Here is a 15,802-nt window from a genome sequence, read left to right as displayed (position 1 = left end):
CTCTTTGGTTTTTTTTAGTTCTTTGTATAATATAATATCAAGAATTTGATATTAATCCTTTGTCAGATGTATACCTGGCAAAGATTTTCTCCCATTCTGTGGGATTAAATTTCACCCATTTAATTGTTTCTTTAGTTGTACAGAATCCATTTTGACAAGTCTCACCTGCCAGTTCTTGGACTTAATTCTTGGATACAAGGAATCCTATTCAGAAAATCTTTTCTTGCACCAATATCATGTAGGATACTCACTGTATTTTCTTCTAGAAATTTTAGTGTTTCAGAGTTCACATTTAGGTGTTTGATGCATTTGGAGTCAGTTTTTGTGCAGGGTAATTTTGGTAGGTATGGACCTCATTTCATTCTTTTGCATGTAGACAACCTGTTTTTCCAGCACCATTTGCAGAAGATGCTTTTTTCCTTATAGTTTTGGCATCTTTGTAAAATATTAAATTGCTGAAGTTATGTATACTATTGTCAGGATCTTTGATTTTGTTCCAATGGTCTACCACCCTTGTCTTTTGATTGGAGAATTGAGGTCTTTTACATTTAAAGATGTTTTTGAAAAGTGTATTGATGGCAATCATTGTATTTTTGATTTTTGGTGGTGTTGCTTGTGTTCTCAGTGGTACTTTTTGTTTATAATAAGTTACACCTTTTTCTTTCTCCTATTACTGGGCTGTGTTTATTCCTCTCTTCAGTTTGATAAATTCCTCCTGTATTTTTGTTAGAGATAAAGATATTGCTCTGTAGATACTTTTTAAAAGACTTTATATTGTGGAAAGTTCTGTGTGTGTCAGCTATGACAGTTTTGCCTGGTATAGTAATCTAGATTGGTTTTCATGGTATTTTATACTTGGGAGTGCATTGCTTCAGGTTCTGCTGGCTTTAAGAGTTTCCACTGAAAAATCTGCAGTTACTGTGATTGGTTTTCCTATATATGGGGCTTATGTTTCTTTTCTTGAGGCTTTCAATACTCTTTCTTTGTTTTGTATTTTGCTGTTTTAACTATGATATGCTATGGGGATTTTCTTTTCTGGTCTTGCCTATGTGGTGTTCTATGTGTTCCTTGTAACTGTATGGACTTGTCTTTCTTAAGTTTATAGAAGTTTTCTTCCATGTTTTTGTTAAAGATCTGGTCTAGGCCATTAACTTGAATACGTCTACATTTATTGTAATAATTCTAACTTTTTTTAGTTTTTTTTTGTTTTGTTTTGGTTTGTTTGTTTGTTTTTGCTTTCATGATGTGCCACATTCTTTCCTGACTTTACTTTTTTTTCCATATTCTTTGCTTATTTCATCTAGATCATCTACTTTAAAATTTTTTAATCTGAGCCAGGCTGTGGTGGCACACGCCTTTAAACCCAGCACTTTGGAGGCAGAGACAGGTGGATTTCTGAGTTTGAGGCCAGCCTGGTCTACAGAATGAGTTCCAGTACAGCCAGGGCTATACAGAGAAAACCTGTCTTGAAAAATAAAACAAACAAAAAAATTGATAATTTGCCTTTTGTTTTGTTTTGTTTTGTTTTGTTTTTTTGAGACAGAGTTTCTCTGTATAGCCCTGGCTGTCCTGGAACTCACTTTGTAGACCAGGCTGGCCTCTAACTCAGAAATCTGCCTGCCTCTGCCTCCCAAGTTCTGGGATTAAAGGCATGCGCCACCACTGCCTAGCTATAATTTGCCTTTTACTTGATGTGTGAACACTGGGTCTTCTTACCAGCACCAGGACCACAATGTATATAGGTTTCATGATATAGCTATGGGGGCAGAATGGCTGTGGCACATAGATCAGGGGCAGGAAGCTCAGATCCTGGACCTGCTGCAGCCCAGGATGACAGTGGCTCAGCATGTATATAGCTGAGCATGCTCTGGGCAGGGCAGAGCCTCAGTGTCAGAAAGGGCAATTGTGTTGTAAACCGGCCTGCAGCCTACTTGAACAGGGTACACCTGGGAGGCAGGTTGGGGCTGAAAAAGACTTAGACGGTGAGAGAGATTAATGGAGACCAAGACACGATTTTGTTCAAGGCCCGCCAGTTTACTAAGAGAGTGTGCTTATAAGGGGGAAGGCCCACCCCCCTCCAGTCCACTCTTGGTGTCTGGAGCCAGCCTGTAGGTGACGGGCAGGAATGGTTGTTCCTCTGGAATATCTCAGGGGCATCTCAGCAGGTAGCAGTGTCCTGGAGAGAGCAGTGGCAGGTGACAGAGCAATAGAGCCATCTAGGTCGGAAGGCTCCACCCTAGGTAATCTCCTTCTTAGTGGCAGCAAGGTCAAAGTCTGGATCTGCCTGCTTGAGGCTTGGGGAGCCTACAAATTAGACTCTGCTGTTATAAGTTTATAAACTATAAAACTAGGTTATAATGAGAGATCTTTATATATAGCTACTATAATACTAATTTCTGTCTGAATAGAGTAGTGGTGAATTTCATAAGTTTAAGTGTATTTTGCTACTTTTCTTTGTTTGTTTGTTTCTTTTTTTTTTTTTTCTTATAAAAAACAACATTTAATTGGAGCTGGCTTACAGATTCAGAGGTTCAGTCTATTACCATCAAGGTGGGAACATGGTAGCATCCAGGCAGGCATGGTGCAGAAGGGGATGAGAGTTCTGTGTCTTCATCCAAAGGCTGCTAGTGGAAGACTCCTTTTCTTTGTTTCTTGTTTAAAAATTTATTTAATGTTTATGAAGTTTTCAGTCTTCCTTCTTTTATTTCTAGCTTAATTTTATGTTCCAAAAGTTAGTTTGGTGTTCTTTCAATCTTACACAGAAGTGTAGAGCAGTGGTTCTCAACCTGTGGGTTGTGACCCCTTTAAGGGTCCCAAATCAAATATCCTGCATATCAGATATTTACATTATGATTCATAACAGTAACAATTACAATTATGAAGTAGCAATGAAAGTAATTTTATGGTTGGGTGCCTACAACATGAGGAACTGTATTAAAGTTTGCAGCATTAGGAAGGGTAAGAACCCCTTGTATAGAGACTTATGTTGTAGTTTAATGTGTTTTGGTCAATGATATCATGCTTTCGGTGGGGCAGCACAGTGGCCACTTAGTCGTCCCCTGGTGCGCAACAGAGCTGACATCACTGGTAGCTTCCTGTTGGGTTTTTCTCTGGGTCTTACTCTTGCTTCTCTCTGTTTTTTCCCTCCAATATTTTGGTCTTATTGTTGCATGAAGCTGTTCAAGGAGTTGGGAATATAATGTTGAGCTAGAAAAAAGACAGCTGCCCTCCCGACAAGGGCAATGTCATAGGTTAAATTTACTGCACAATAAGTAAGAACACATGTATGTAAACAAATAAAGCAGCAGCAACTTCTTAATGCAGTTCAGTTATAAATTTTCTTCATTATTTGCCTCATGGTCTAGTCTATCATTAAAGTGGGATACCTGGCCCACACCCAGGTCTACAATTCTTTGGGTAGTCCATGAATATTGTTTAGTCCCAGTGGCCCTTTGGACCCACAATTTTTTCCTGGAGACTGACACATCAGCTTGGAGGAGGACCAAGTATTGGGCCCAATTGTCCGACAAGAATTGGGTGGATTTCCCTTTTACTTTCAAGGTTACCCCGGGCTGGGGGAGGGGGTCTGAGCCCTGTCCTCCCTAGTTGCTGTCTTTCCCCAGGGCTAACACTTTCACCATTTGGGGATGCTTTTCCCAAGGCCTGGAATTTCCCACCTCTGGCTTCCTTTTGTTGGGGCACTCTTGGGCTCAGTGGCCCCTCTCCTTGCAATATGCACATTGGTTATTTTCAAGGGGCTTTCTGTCTTTCTTTGGTTGGGGGTCTCTCTTCTTTGCTTTCCCTAATTACCATAGCCAAGATTCTCTGTAAATTCCTTCCTTGTCGCTTTTCTTTTTTCTTCTCTGCTTTCCCTAATTACCATAGCCAAGATTCTCTGTAAATTCCTTCCTTGTCGCTTTTCTTTTTTCATCTTCTTCCTTTCTCTTTCTCTGCTCCTTTTCCTCCTCTGTCTCCCTGTAATGGTAGACTTTCTCAGCAACCTTCACTAAATCCTTCAACAATTTATCCTGTCCCTCTAGTCTCAGAAGCTTTTTCCTGATATCTCTACTAGCCTGGTCTATAAAAGCCATAGTCACAGTAGCTTTGTGCTCCTCGCTGCTGGGATCATAGGGTGTATATTGAAGGAATGCCTCTATGAGCTGCTCTAGAAAGGCAGCAGGAGACTCATCTGATCCCTGTCTAACGTCATGTATCTTGGTCAAATTTGTGGACCTCAGGGCAGCTGTCTTGAGACCTGTAGATAGAGATTGGTGGTAGATCTTAAAGTACTGAATTAAAGTCCCAATCAGGTTAGGTTGAAGGGAATTCTGTGTTAATAACTGCTGGGTTTTCCTAGGGAGCTCCTGTGTCTGAGGACACATTCCTTTGGACCTCGTTGAGGATCCTTTCTCTCTCTGTAGTGGTAAAGAGGTAGGCTGATGGGTAAATAGGATAGTTTCAAAGAGATTAATCAAACCCTTGGGATTATCTGAGAAAGGGGGATGCTGAGACTTTCACTTGCATAGGTCAGCAGATGAGACCACCCAATATTGCATAGCCTGATTGCCCTCATTATCTAGAGGTCTATATGTCCTCAGCGGGAAAGCCACCATGGTATCAGGGGAGGTAGCTCTCTGGCTTTGGGTCCCCCTGGTGGGACCGGGAAGTTGGGGGTCTCCTCCTGCTCCTCCTTCTGGTAAAGGCGGCGGTGGGGGGAGGTACAACAGCCCCAGTTCTATATGGAGCAAGGATACCAGAGCTGGTGTTGGCACTTATGGAGGATGAGGGTCTAGGAACAACAGGTCTGCTGTCAAAGGGTCTTGGAGGATTGACTTCTCAGATCTGGATCCCTCCTCCCATGGTTCCTATTTCCTGATGGCCGGAACCTTTGAGGTGTGTTTTGGGGAAAGAAAGGCTTTCATCCATGGAGGGTGGGGGGTGGGTTGGAGGGGTCCTCCACTAGATTCTTCCAAGTTATTATATAGGGTACCTGGTTAGGGTGACCACATGGTTCCTGTCTAAAAAGCTTCCTTCAACTGCCCTGATGACAAGCAAGTCGAAGGGCTCTGTGGTGCCAAAGGCAGGCCACTCTGAGGAACATAGGGTGACTAATTTTCCCTTGTTTACTACAACAGACAGGTTCTCTCCTCTTTCCTTAACTTCCTTACAATATGCTATTAAGATATTCAGCAGGGTAGACTCAGTCTGTTCCATGTCCAAAAATATTGTCAGTCCAACTCCAAGAACACAGAATGAAATATCCAACAAACATAGAAACCATGGTATAACAACAAACACAGAAACCGAACCCTCCAAGACTTTAGGAGTTGAATTAGAGTGTGACTCAGCTGGAATTGGCTGCCTGCTATATCCGCATGCTCAGAAGGGAGGAGAGTCCTTCTGACTCCCTCCAGGGAGTTTGAGTATCTTCCAGACTTCCCACAGGACCGACAATGTGCCCCTGTTAATTGCTGCCCTATTCAGTAGCCCTCTTGCTCATGAGCCAAAGTGAAAGTAAAAAACAAACAAACAAACAAACAAACAAACAAACAACCCCAGCAGTACTCACTCACTCTTCACACTTAAGACACTCAGACTTGAGCTTGAGCCTGGTCCTCTGATCTGGGTGGTCTCAAGTACCACTCTTGGGGGGTGGGAGGAGTGTCAGATCCCAGACGAGCCCCCAGATGTAAAGCCCCAGAGGGTCTTTACTTGCTTGGAGACCCCTGAGTGAGACATTGAGACTCAGATTGGTGCAAAAGCAAGAGGTTTATTTTTCCTGCGCACTGGGATCAACCTTCAGCAATCTCTCAAGGGATGAGAGGTGATCCCCATTCTAACTTACAAACACCTTTTATACATTTTTTAGAGGGCAGATTACATTGGTGATGGCTGGCCTTTTGCTTATTTGCTTATCAGATCATCCTGGGAGAGTATCTTTGTTTCCCAGAGGGCCCAGATGGCCTTCATCCAGTACATTTTATGGTTTTTCTGACAAATGTTTAGTCAGAGTCATTTCTATGAAATTGTCTGTGGGGCCTGAGAATATAAATCTCTCCCTTGGGGCCTAACACCCTTTCCTGGAGCCATCTCAGGGTTGGATCAAAATTGCTTAATCTTATCGATCTCAAATAAGAGACATAAAACCTTTATATTTTTAATTAGTCTTGTAGCACTAGAACTGGGCAGGTATCAGCCCTCTGTGCTGTTTTGTCTACTTCCCTGTCAATAACCCTGAAATATAACTTTCTGTGTTCCTTCTGGACTGCTCTTACTCCAATTGGCTTGTTCTCATAGTCATGTTCTCACCACCCACCTACCTTATGGTGTCTCTCCTTCCTCCTCTCTCCTTCCCTAGGGTCTCTGCCTCAGAACTCAAGTCTGGGAACCGAAGCTCTGCCTTACACTCTTCTGCCCAGCTACAGGCTACAGGCATCTTTATTCAACCAGTAGTTTTAAACTAAGGAGCAAGGTTGCATATCATCTTGTGGTATACATGAGAATCTCCTTGTCCTTGAAGCAACCAGAGCCAATATTTAGTATTACAATACACAGCAACAGACCAAACTTCAACATGCAACTTTTTATGTGTGTGCACTTGTGCCAGTGACATAGTGTTCTGCTGAGTTGTTAATTGGTGAAGACATCTGACTTCTTCACAGTCAGGATTAGGGTTATTCCAATAAGTTCCAGTACTTATTCTGATATAGTTGGGAATGCTCCTCTTGCTTTTACATGTGAGGTAGTCTAGGGAATGAATCGTTTTAAAACAAGCTTATTAGTATGTTTGATTTTCATGATTACAATTTTTTCTTCTTGTATGGCTCTGGTAGAGGGCTTGTTGCTTACATTCTTGGTTACGTGACTTAGCATGCTCAAATTGGTTTAACCATTGCTGAATTACAATTTACTGTAGGTGCTAGAAAGATGCTCAGAGTTAAGAGCACTTTCTGCTCTTGCAGAGGACTCCAGCTTAGTCTTTAGTACACAGGTCTGGTGGCTCACAATCACCTATAATTTCAGCTGTAGGGTCTTAGCAAGCCTGCATGTTCAGAAAACCCATATACAAACAGACATAATTAAAAATAAAAAGTAAATTAACTCTACCACACACTATACTGACTTGCCATTTGAGGTATTATTTTATAACATTAAACGAAATCTACTCAGAAAGTGTTTTGCTCTATTTCAAAATTTGAAAAATTAAGTTAGGAACAAGAAAAACAGTATTTGGTAAGAAGTATATGTCTAACATACTATGTCCATCTTTCAGTATTTTATTTATTCTTTCAGTGTAATGAAATGTTTTCCCTTTGTTCCCCCTCCCCACTCTACCATTCTGTCTCTTTTACATTAGAAACACAAGTAAAAAAGCTCAAGGGTAGACATATAAATGACACATGTTACACAAATGTTCTTTAAGAATATTTATTTTGCATATATGGGTTATTATAAGTAGTACACCAGATCCTCAGAAGGTTACCTTTTATTTTTTTCTATTTAAGCCAGTTTTTAACCTAACTAGGAAGTTTCTGATAATGAAAGTGGAAAAAAAAAATAAAAATAAAAGAGGCTTACCTTAGAGTTGGAATATGTGCTTTGTTTGTTTGTTTGTGTGTGGGGGGGGGCACATGCATGCATGTGTGCTAGTGTGGTTAATATCTACAATTTATCATTTTTTATTTATTGATTTCTTTCTGGAAGAAATTCATCTCTTCTTAACCAGAATTATCACCTTGTTAATGACTGCAAAGCAGAGTTCAATGCTTTATGATGGAGAGTTTTTTCTGTTAACATTTTTTTTTTGTTACACACACAATATATGCACATATACATGAAGCAAATAAACCTAAATATGTATTTTATATATTATAATTTGATAAATACATTAAGTATTTAAAACCAACCCATTGTTTAAAAGTGATATAGAACTTTTCCTTTGGAACGATTTTGATTTTTTTCTACATGGGTTATATAAACTGGGTATCAAGACGTCAGTGATATTTGAAGAAACCTATCTTCCCATTAAATCTTTTTTTTAAACATTTTTTATTAGATATTTTCTTCATTTACAATTCAAATGCTATCCCAAAAGTCCCCTATAGCCTCCCCCTGCCCCCAGTAAATCTTTTACTCTCTATATCCTTCCATATAAGTTGTAGGTGTAGACTATGGTCTGGAACTACACAGTAGTTACAGCTTTCATTTGTATGTATATACCCAATGTGTTATATAATATGTTGGGTACTATAGACTCTTTTGCACAGTGTTCCCTCATTCAGTTTCCAGAGTAACTCTGTTGAAATGAATATCACTGTGTTTATTTTGCATGTGAGATTTACTTGGCCATATCTCAAATAATAGAAATATGCCCCAAATAACTTTGCTTGTTAGGGTCATTTGTGGTGGTCATCTAGACAGTTTTACTAACTGTCTAACTCATGTAAGATTTTCTTAAAGGAGTAATATTTAAGAGAAAGCAATAAAGGGCAGTCTGAATTTACTATTTAGGTCTATAAGGGAACAGATAACTTACTTTGCTAGCTTGCTTGTCATCATCTACTTGCGTAGGAAAACCTTACATCTAGGTTTTGGCACACTGTGGTATTTGGCTCTCATGGAGGGAAAATCATTCCACTGTGTCCTCACTTTTAAGGTACCTGTTAGAACTTGCTATACTTGTTTGGCCTTTGTGGGAGGCTGTATGCAGCATTCTGTCTGGTGGATATCTTTCCTTTGGTTTACTTGAGAGGCCTGCCAGATTCTGCCCATGGAGAGCAGAGTAATGGGTGTCAGACGATTGGGGAAAAAAACATATTTGCTTGAATCAAATTTCTCACTTGTCTTGTGTTTTTACTTCTATCATTTTTTTGTGGTAGTGGGTTACATTATTATACAATGAAACAAGACTGCCTTTACTTTCATTTGTGTATAATATTTAGTTTTTTTTATTGAACATTTTTAGAAGGAAAATCCAATGGATCTTTAAAAAACTTTTTATTGGTTCTTTCTGAGTTTCACATCATGCACTCCAACCCCACTCATCTCTCAGTCCCTTTGTACTTACCCTCTGCCCTTGTCACCTCCTCCTAAAGAAAAACAAAACAAAAATAAAATATAAACAAAAGAAAACAAAGTTTAGAAAACATCTTGTCATGGACACTGTAGTGTGTTACAGTGTGTCCCACAATATACACTTCTGTCCACATGTTTTTGCTTGCAGATGTTTATTTCATTGAATCATTGGTCTGCTTGGAGGCTATCAGTACTGGACACTATCAGTATTGGATCTTCACTGGCACTCCTCTTAGATATCTTGTTATTGCCCTGGGTTGTGAGTTCCTGCAGCTTTGGATCAGTAGGACTAGCTTATTCACACACTCTAGCAGTTCATCTATGAGGTAGATGCTGGAGTAGGCTAACTCAAAGCCCTGGATCTGGGCATTGGTGGTAGGTGACTTCCTCAGCTTGACAGCTCTCCTGCATCTGTACCACTAGGGGGAGCTGTCCAGCATTACTTGAGCGAGTTCACACAGTGCTGCCAATGACAAGGGGCAGAGTAAGCTCTTAGGTTCTCATGCCCCTGAACAGCTCATCTTCAACCATAGGACTAGAGACAGCTCTACTCTTGTGCTCCGTTCACCCATCTGCCTACCACATACTTATACTTTGTAGTGGCTCCCACTGCAGGAAGACCATGTTGCTGGTCTCTGGGTGTCTTCCTCTGCCCATGCCACTGGGGCCCCTCCCTGTTCCTAAGCTAACCTGTGTACAATAAACCATTTCTGTAAATAAATGCTTTGAGTTTCACATATAAGAAAAACAGCCTAAAATCTGAAATTAGAGTTCTGAAAAAATTTAGACAAGGGAATAGAAAGGAAAGACTTTATGTATGTTAACGATGTAATTTCTTTTCCTTTCTTTTTTTGTTTTGTTTTGTTTTGTTTTGAGACAGGGTTTCTCTGTGTATCCCTGGCTGTCCTGGAACTCACTTTGTAGACCAGGCTGGCCTCGAACTCAGAAATCCGCCTGCCTCTGCCACCCGAGTGCTGGGATTAAAGGCCTGCGTCACCACGCCCAGCAACGATGTAATATTTTAATGCTTCATGAAAGTCAGAAAATAGTAAAGAGAACTGAAGAAGATATGTTTATTTGTTATTACAGCAGGTTTGTGTGTGTTCGGGTCCTAAAAAAGTAATTTCTATTTATTTGCTATTTAGCTTCCTCTCGCGTTCTCTCTCTCTCTCTCTCTCTCTCTCTCTCTCTCTCTCTCTCTCTCTCTCTCCCTCTTCCTTTCTCTCTGCCTCTCTCTCCTCCTCCCTCCCTCCCCCACCCCCCCATTAATTATCTGTAGCTGTCCAGCAGCCATGGAGAACTGGGTACACTTGAAAGGAAGGCTGGGAATGAAATAGCACTGCGGGCGAGAAAAGAATGAAGCCAAGACAAAGATTTCTTATCATGGCTCAAAATTTCAGCTCTGAGTTTTTATAGGCAAAAGCCAAAAACCAATCCCTTTGTTTCAGCTGGATTCTGTTGCTTTGTTTCAGCTAGATTGAGTTGCAAAGTAAACTCAGTAAGTGGTCAGCTCCTTAAGGCTCCATAGGAAATGCAAATGTGGCAAGGCCAGGCCCTGACTCCAGCTGCATTGTTAAACCAGCTGAAGTTTGTTTAGCCTATTCAAGGCTGGGGGAAGGGCACAATTATTCCACATACCTTTCTTATTTCATAGCTTATATTTTCATCAAGTTGTGATCAGTGGCATATGATTGTAATCCTAGCATTTAGGATGCTGAGGCAGGAGTATCACAGATTAAAGGCAAGCCTGAGACACAGTGTTAGTTTGTGGTTAGCCTGGACTTAGAGGGATCCTCTCTTGGAAAACAACAGTAGCAGTAGCAGCAGCAACTGCAGCAGCAGCAACTGCAGCAGCAGCAGCAGCAACAGCAACAACAACAATAACAACAACAACAACAACAAGAACTAAAAAGGCAACAACTTAGCTTTCCCTCTCTCTTTTAGATATAATAAATTTACAGTGGTTTCCTAGTGACCCAATTTCCAGCAGTGTCAGGAGACACTGTATAACACCAGGTTTCCTTAAGGCTAAAATTTTTAATCATCCTCATAGCAATAGTGTGAATAGAAGATTAAGATGTAAAGTCATATTGTCGTTCCCTGTAAATTGTTTTAAGCATGGAATGGCATTGGCATATCTAGTTAGAATTTGTTTCTCAACTCAAGATTATTTACCTGATCATTGTGATACTTCCAAAGGAATTTGCGTGAGTGTGTGTGTGTGTGTGTGTGTGTGCGCGCGCGCGCGCGCACACACGCGTGCGCAATTGCAATTTATTTGCATAAAATGTGTTTCTTGTTGTGTCTTTAGTCTTGATGATATTTACACTTAGGAATTTAGGATATGAGATTTGTATATATGCACATCCCACTAAGTTTTAAAATAGCACATAATTACAATATTTTGTGAGGTCTTTGGATAGAGATAATTGGTATTAACATTTTTTACTTCTGTTTTTTTCCTTTTTTTAATTAGATATTTTCTTTATTTACATTTCAAATGTCATCCCCTTTAATGGTTTCCCCTCTGAAAATCCCCTATCCCATCCCTCTCCCCCTGCTCACCAACCCAACCGCTCCCGTTTCCCTTTCCTGGCATTCCCTTACACTGGGGCATTGAACCTTCACAAGACCAAGTCTCTCCTCCCATTGATGTCCAACAGGGCCACCCACCCTCTGTTACGTATGCAGCTGGAGCCATAGGTCCCTACATGTGTACTCTTTGTTTGGTGATTTAGTCCCTGGGAGCTCTGGGGATACTACTGGTTGGTTCACATTGTTTCTCCTATGGGGCTACAAGCTCCTTCAGCTCCTTCGTCCTTTCTCTAGCTCCTCTATTGGGGACCTTGTGCTCAGTCAAATGGTTGGCTAAGAGTTTCCACCTCTGTATTTGTCAGGCGCTGACAGATTCTCTCAGGAGACAGCTATATCAGGCTCCTGTTAGCAAGCACTTGTTGGCATCCACAATAGTGTCTTGGTTTGGTGACTGTATATGGGATGGATCCCCAGGTGGGGCAGTCTCTGGATGGTCTTTCCTTCAGTCTCTGCTCTCTGTATCTCCTCCCATGGTATTCTGTTCCCCCTTCTAAGAAGGACTGAAGTACCCACACTTTGGTCTTCCTTCTTGAGTTTCATTTGATCTGAATTATATCTTGGATATTCCGAGCTTTTGGGCTAATATCCACTTCTCAGTGAGTGTATACCATGTATGTTCTTTTGTGATTGGGTTACCTCACTAAGGATGATATTTTGTAGTTCCATCCACTTGCCTAAGAATTTCATGAAGTCATTGTTTTAAATAGCTGAGTAGTATTCCTTTGTGTAAATGTACCATATTTTATGCATCCTTTCTTCTGTTAAGGAATATCTTGGTTATTTCCAGCTTCTGGCTATTATAAATGAGGCTGCTATGAACATTGTGGAGCATATGTCCTTATTACATGTTGTAACATCTTCTGGGTATATGCCCAGGAGTGATATTGCTGGATCTTCCGGTAGTACTATGTCCAGTTTTCTGAGGAACCACCAAACTGATTTCCAGAGTGATTGTATCAGCTTGCAGTCCCACCATGAGTAGAGAAGTGTTTTTCTTTCTTCACATCCTTTCGTGCATCTGTTTTGTTTATTTGTTTGTTTGTTTTTGAGATAGGGTTTCTCTGTGTAGGTCTGGCTGTCCTGGAATTCACTCTGTAGACCAGGCTGGCCTCAAACTCAGAAATCAGCCTGCCTCTGCCTCCCGGGTGCTAGGATTGAAGCCATGTTCCCACCCAGAGCGAGCATCTGTTGTAACTTGAGTTTTTGATCTTAGCCATTCTGACAGGAGTGAGGTGGAATCTCAGGGTTGTTTTATTTGCATTTCCCTGATGACTAAGGATGTTGAACATTTCTTTAGGTGATTCTCAGCTATTCAGTATTCTTCATTTGAGAATTCTTTGGTTAGCTGTGTACCCCATTTTTTAAATAGTGTCATTTGGTTCTCTGGAGTCTAACTTCTTGAGTTCTTTGTATATATTGGATATTAGCCCTCTCTCAGAAGTAGGGTTGGTAAAGAACTGTTCCCAATTTGTCGGTTGTGATTTTGTCCTATTGACAGTGTCCTTTGCCTTATAGAAGCTTTGTACTTTTATGAGGTCCCATTTGTCAATTCTTGATCTTAGAGCATAAGCTATTGTTGTTTTGTTCAGGAAAATTTCCCCTGTGCCCATGTGCTTGTGGGTCTTCCCCACTTTCTTTTCTCTTAGTTTCAGTGTATTTGGTTTTATGTGGAGGTCACTTGAACTTGAGCTATGAACAAGGAGATAAGAATGGATCAATTCACTTTCTTCTACATGTTGATCACCAGTTGAACCAGCACCATTTGTTGAAAATGCTGCCTTTTTTCCACTGGATGGTTTTAGCCCCTTTGTCAAAGATCAAGTGACTGTGGGTTCATTTCTGGGTCTTCAATTCTATTCCATTGATCAATCTGCCTGTCACTGTATATATCTGCCTATCACTGTATCAATACCATGCAGTTTTTGCTCTGTAGTACAGCTTGAGGTCCGGGATACTGATTCCCCAAGAAGTTCTTTTATTGTTGATAATAGTTTCCACTCTCCTGGGTTTTTGGTTATTCCAGATAAATTTGAGAATTACTCTCTTTCTTTCTTTCTTTTTCTTTTTTTGAATGTCTGGTTTATTGAAGAGGCTGTCAGAGCCCCACCACAAAGGAGGCTGGGAGCTGGGAGGCTAAGCCAAGCAGGGTGGCACTCCAGACAATTGAAGGTAAAAAAGGAACTCAGCTGAACACCCAGAGCAGCAATAAGGACAGGCTGCGCACAATTGGCCAGGCCCCATGAAGCCCAGCTCCACTAATGGCATAGAACCTTGCCACTTCCTCTTTGGGGTTGCCTTGGGCTGGGTCTACCCACATCTGAATGCAGCAGCTGCTCCCTCTGCTGTAGTTGCTGAGCTTGTAGGAGTGGCTCCAGATTTCCTCACACAGAGCAGCAAATGTGGGGAAGTAAGACTGTGAAGGGAAGGCAGGAGGCTCCCACAGGAAGCTCATTATGCTCCGAGGACCAGTTCCTTCCCTTGTGCCAGTTGCTCTTGCAGGTAAAAGAGCTCTGGCAGTCCTCCCACCACTGCTGACAGTCCTCTTTCACAGGGGAACGTCAAGGATCCGCTCTTTGCACCAGTTCTGGTCCACCTACTGTATCCAGGGTCTCAAGTTCTGGGAACACTCATAGAGGCAGGTGTCTTGGATAAAGTGCCCTTTGCATTCCAATGTCATAGTTCCGCAGTGGTTCCATTCCTCTGTTGAGGGACATCTGGGTTCTTTCCAGCTTCTGGCTATTATAAATAAGGCTGCTATGAACATAGTGGAGCATGTGTCCTTCTTACCAGTTGGAACATCTTCTGGATATATGCCCAGGAGAGGTATTGCGGGATCCTCCGGTAGTACTATGTCCAATTTTCTGAGGAACCGCCAGACTGATTTCCAGAGTGGTTATACAAGCTTGCAATCCCACCAACAATGGAGGAGCGTTCCTCTTTCTCCACATCCTTGCCAGCATCTGCTGTCACCTGAATTTTTTACCTCAGCCATTCTGGCTGGTGTGAGGTGGAATCTCAGGGTTGTTTTGATTTGTATTTCCCTGATGATGAAGGATGCTGAACATTTTTTTCAGGTGCTTCTCAGCCATTCAGTATTGCTCAGGTGAGAATTCTTTGTTTACCTCTGAGCCCCATTTTTTAATGGGATTATTTGATTTTCTGGAGTCCACCTTCTTGAGTTTTTTATATATATTGGATATTAGTCCCCTATCTGATTTAGGATTGCTAAAGATCCTTTCCCAATCTGTTGGTGGTCTTTTTGTCTTGTTGACAGTGTCTTTTGCCTTACAGAGGCTTTGCAATTTTATGAGGTCCCATTTGTCCATTCTCGGATCTTACAGCACGAGCCATTGATGTTCTATTCAGGAATTTTTCCCCTGTGCCCATATCTTCCAGGCTTTTCCACACTTTCTCCTCTATAAGTTTCAGTGTCTGGTTTTATGTGGAGTTCCTTGATCCACTTAGATTTGACCTTAGTACATGGAGATAGGAATGGATCAATTTGCATTCTTCTACATGATAATTGCCAGTTGTGCCAGCACCATTTGTTGAAAATGCTGTCTTTTTTCCACTGGATGGTTTTAGCTCCCTTGTCAAAGATCAAGTGACCATAGGTGTGTGGGTTCATTTCTGGGTCTTCAATTCTATTCCATTGGTCTACTTGTCTGTCGCTATACCAGTACAATCCAGTTTTTATCACAATTGCTCTCTAGTACAGCTTTAGGTCAGGCATGGTGATTCCACCAGAGGTTCTTTTATCCTTGAGAAGAGTTTTTGCTATCCTAGGTTTTTTGTTATTCCAGATGAATTTGCAGACTGCCCTTTCTAATTCTTTGAAGAATTGAGTTGGAATTTTGATGGGAATTACTTTGAATCTGTAGATTGCTTTTGGCAAGATAGCCATTTTTACTATATTGATCCTGCCAATCCATGAGCATGGGAGATCATTCCATCTTCTGAGATCTTCTTTAATTTCTTTCTTCAGAGACTTGAAGTTCTTATCATACAGATCTTTCACTTCCTTAGTTAGAGTCACGCCAATGTATTTTATATTATTTGTGACTATTGAGAAGGGTGTTGTTTCCCTAATTTCTTTCTCAGCCTGTTTATCCTTTGTGTACAGAAAGGCCAT

General features: G+C 41.1%; 1 protein-coding gene and 1 pseudogene across 7 annotated transcripts in view; one reads left to right on the top strand and one right to left on the bottom strand.

Moving 5' to 3' along the window:
• Spidr (scaffolding protein involved in DNA repair) overlaps positions 1–15,802 on the top strand; it is a 257,628-nt gene that overhangs the window by 32,887 nt on the left and 208,939 nt on the right. The gene's annotated exons all lie outside the window — the stretch shown is intronic.
• Gm18334 (predicted gene, 18334) lies at positions 13,856–14,365 on the bottom strand (annotated as a pseudogene).

Source organism: Mus musculus, chromosome 16 (genome assembly GCF_000001635.26).
Source record: "Mus musculus strain C57BL/6J chromosome 16, GRCm38.p6 C57BL/6J".
Taxonomy (NCBI): Eukaryota; Metazoa; Chordata; class Mammalia; order Rodentia; family Muridae; genus Mus; species Mus musculus.
This window is presented reverse-complemented; position numbering and strand designations above follow the sequence as displayed.